Source organism: Sinocyclocheilus rhinocerous, unplaced genomic scaffold (genome assembly GCF_001515625.1).
Source record: "Sinocyclocheilus rhinocerous isolate Xijiao unplaced genomic scaffold, SAMN03320098_v1.1 scaffold558, whole genome shotgun sequence".
Lineage (NCBI taxonomy): Eukaryota > Metazoa > Chordata > Actinopteri > Cypriniformes > Cyprinidae > Sinocyclocheilus > Sinocyclocheilus rhinocerous.
The window spans coordinates 5,767-10,104 of NW_015634502.1; the positions used below are offsets into that span (position 1 = coordinate 5,767).

General features: G+C 37.6%; 1 protein-coding gene across 1 annotated transcript in view; it reads right to left on the bottom strand.

The window, feature by feature from the left end:
- LOC107745810 (copine-5-like) overlaps positions 1-4,338 on the bottom strand; it is a gene marked incomplete at its 3' end in the record, with an annotated part of 36,790 nt that overhangs the window by 5,071 nt on the left and 27,381 nt on the right. The window lies entirely within an intron of this gene.

Here is a 4,338-nt window from a genome sequence, read left to right on the forward strand (position 1 = left end):
TATATATATATGATTAGCAGTGTGTGTGCGCATATATAAAACACAAAACTGCTTTTAAAAAATAAAGTAACAAATAATAATAATAAAAAATATATATAATTTACATTTCTATAATAGCTGCTTACATTGGAGAAAGGACAGTTTAGTAATATATGAAAGTATAACTGAATGAAATTAGACTGTAATAGTCAGATCAGGTAGAAATACTTCCAGAGTATCAGAGCAACATCACAACACATTTTTGCAGTTTGTTTTTCATGTGGTGGTTTTTTTGGGGACTGGGTCCATCAATGAGGGCAAAAGCTTGCAATCTAATTCCTCCATCCTGTCTCCTCTTGCACTCTACAGCTCAGAGCTACTTGTGCTTTCTGTCTGGTTACCATTTAAATCTGAAATACTTTTTTCTTCAGTAAAAAGCTAAAACAGCCCGCAGTCAGAAACACATGGCTGTGATGTCCCACCAGAGTATCGAATCTGAGGCCTAGATAAGACTCACTGGCCCATATTTCCCTCTCTCTCTCTCTCTCTGTCTTTCTTTTCTCCACCCCCTTCCTCTCTATTTGTCAATGCAGCTCAGCATAATGCATTTCCAGAGTCAAAGCATACAAGTCCTGTTTAACGCTGATATAAAGCACAGGCCCAGTCCATCAGCATGACATAATAACCTAATGCCACAGGCCAGAAGCATCATGACCATTCAAACTTGAGTGGGGCACCAAAAAACAAATGTCTAAGCTGCCCTTTACCATACAATGAAAATGCATAATAAGCAGAAATAAGAAACTTTTTTCTTATTAAATACAAATAAATAACAATTTTATATATACTGTATATATATCGTTGTAAATAACTAATAAGATAAATCGCCTTACAGTGGGATCAATCTGATTAAACCAGCATCACTAAAGGCACAGCTTTTAAGGCACAGATGGGCCAAATGCACTGTATTCAATAAGGCTTATGTTACTTCCCTTCTATATCCCGTATATGAACACTAGACAACTCTAATTGAATCTAAAGCTGGGTGTGACGAGAGGGGCGGGGCCGAGAGCCGTGGGAACGGAGCGAGGCCGGTGGAGTAATTGCTAATGCGCGACACCTGCGCCACTCACCGGTCTCGAGTCTCACGGAGGAGCTCCGGAAGGATAAAGGAGGAGTGACTACAGTGTCGGAGGAGAGAGGACCATGCCTGGAGTTTATTTTGTGTTTTGGTTTCGTTTGTGCGCGACAGTCGTAAATTATCTAAATGTCAAAAAAAATTACAAAAATATTAATAAAATCCAGGCCTGGTCCTCTCTCGTCACACTGGGCAATGTTTTGTGTTCTTTTGGCACACAGCCAGTGAAGGGGAGATGATGAATTAACATTGCTGAAATTCAAATCCAATAAGACTAGTTTTGCAGTGTTTTTAAAGCAGTTTAGCCCACAACTGAATTCTCCTTACACCCTGTTTATTACCAAACATACGATTCTCTGTATTCAGCTGCCAAGTGTGTAGTCTCTGATTTACTTTTTCCAACACAACGGATACATTTCAAGAGATGACTGCATCTATATCAGATGCGCAGGATGGATGGAGGGAAAGCTATAGTCTGTTTCCTGCAATAGTTACACAAAGACAGCTCCATGGCTATGGGGAATTATTGAGGTGTGGAAAGAGGACAATATTAGAGAGTTTGTGTGTAATAAAGATGACAGGCTGTTCAAAAGCAGGTCATCCTGCACTCAGGCATTTTACACAATTTTGGTATTTTTTGATTCCTTAATTGCACACAAAGTATAAAGGTACTTTGCTTCAGTTGCTCTCTCCTTCCTTATGTTTTCTATTGAAATAAATTAAACCAAAGTCAACTGCTGCATTTCAGTTCAACTACTTATACTATGCCATAAAAGTGCATACTCTTTTGGTGAATAAAATAAACATTTTAGAGAGTACAGCAGAAGAGTACACAATTTTCGGGACATACTACCACATCACATTTGTGTCATTAATGGACCACTCTGTTGCATAGTTACATGGCCAGTCAAACAACTTATCACAGTTAATATCCTCTTATACACACTCCACATTTCAGTTCATTTAATTTACTCAAGTCAACTATTCTTACCAGATTGAACAGAAAAAAACAGCATGTTGATCTGCCAGTTGGGGGTCCTCCATGTGAAGAACTTTCCTTGTGTTTTTGCATAATAATGCATTTGAAAGTTAATGGCTCAGCTATCTTTATAAAAGTTCACAATATTTTTGCAGATGCAATTTTTCATCAAGTTAGATATTATTAATCACTAAATCCGGTTCACCTAAAACTCTCTCTTAACCACTGGTCTCACACATCTGCCCTGTTTGTGGTTTTTCTGTTTGTGTCTGTAGTTCTCAACCGAATCGTCCAATTTTCCAAAGTACAGTGGGTTGTGGGCAATATTAGCCACTAGAGCTATCTGCACTTCGAATTTCCACCGAAAATAGTAGACCATCTGGGTATTTCTGGGATATTCATTTCAACATTATTTGGGAAAAACTAATTCTAATTTTGAATATTATTTAGGATAAAAAAAATCTTGAGATAGCCTTGAATAATGCCTATAACCACAGCGAAGGACAACTATAGATTTTGTATTGCACATTTATTTTTTATTATAAACTGTTTTGGCAAACTCCAGTTTTTTTTATCCACTCTGACTTCCCAAAACCAGATAATTTTTAAAAAGTCCATTTCTCATAAGCATTTTTCAAAGGTTGACAGCCCTAACATTATCAGATCCACAGCAATATATGTGTGCCCCATGTCATATGTACAATACTGTGCAAAAGTGTAGCCACTTATGAAATAATGCCATTATTTTTTTTATATTTCTATTAAGTTGCTATGAACTAATCAAATCAATATTTGGTGTGATAAACTTTGCCTTTCACTGCTTTTTACACAAGGAATTTGCAAAAGGAACATTTGGTAAACTAAAAACTCTCAACTGACACTTAGTGTAGACTTAGTGACACTTATCAGAAGAAAATAAATATTTTTTGTGAAACTTTTAGACAGTATTGTATGTCAGTGACACTGCAGAAAGCAGTGACTGCAGTACCGTTCATTCTATCCAACGCACCTGCTGTCAGACTTTGTTTGCAAGTCCTAAAAATTTTAGACAGTCACTTCATTGTAGAAACCAGTTGTTACTCTGACAACTAACTGAATTCTGTGTGAACACAACCATATTTAGCTCTCTAAAACAGGACTGACAAGTGTTTTCTGCTGCGGTGTAAAAGCAGCCTCTGTGTTACAGCCCTCACCCTTCTTTGTCTGTCATCTGTCATCTAGTTTAACAGTTTGTGGAAACTATACAAAGATCAGGGGCTCAAATTTACCCCTAAAGCTTTTAAACTCCCACAGATTTTGAGCAGAACAGCTCATCATTACTGGGCAATCTCTTCTCCACAACCAAATACCTCCAATCACACCCTCCTTTCTGCACAGATAATGGCCATAAATGAAAGCAATTCATACGCCTCAGTGCAGTATGAGATTGAGTGGGTGTTTGAGGTTGATCAATAGGGTCTGCTCCACCCCTAGCACTCACTCAGTTGTGTACTGTATATACAGGCTAACTGAACCCTGCAATCGTTACATCTGCCTCCTAAACTTCAGCTCTAATGTATTCTCTTAGCATTGGGTTCAAGCAGCACCGATTTAAAACAGTTCCAGCTCATGGAGGGAAAATGTGTCTCTTTAATGTAGACTAAACCAGTGTGTTTTTTCAACTAGAAGCATTTTTACATTTTATGGGTGGATTATAATTAAAAATAAGAAATGTATGTTTCTTATGCAAGTAAATGTCAAGTTATGTCATGAAACTCTACATGGGTCTTTAACGCAAACTGATGATTTTCACAGCATTAAACTACTTGACACAAGTTGATTGGTTCATGTTGTATTCGCAGCCAAGTAACTTGCTGCTTTACATTTAACTGGCTGGCTAGCATTAGAGCAGTTCACGGCGCGCTTTCAGAGTTCCTCTGAAACCCTCCACCTTCCTCAGCTCCACCTGTATAGATCTGCTACGGGTTATTTTATACGCTATTTGTGCAGCAGCAGTATATCTTAAATACTCACAGCACCGTATGTATAGGCATTAGCAAGTTCCTGTACTTGCTTTGCAGCAGCAGCAATAATCTACTGCAACAGCAATAACCAACAACAGCAGCGTAGCAGATCTATTCCACCAAGACCAAATACATTAACATTGTCATATCCATTACCATGCTAAAATTTTCCAAGTTGTCATGATAGAACTATGACTACACAAGATATACAGTATATAATATATATACTGTATATATAT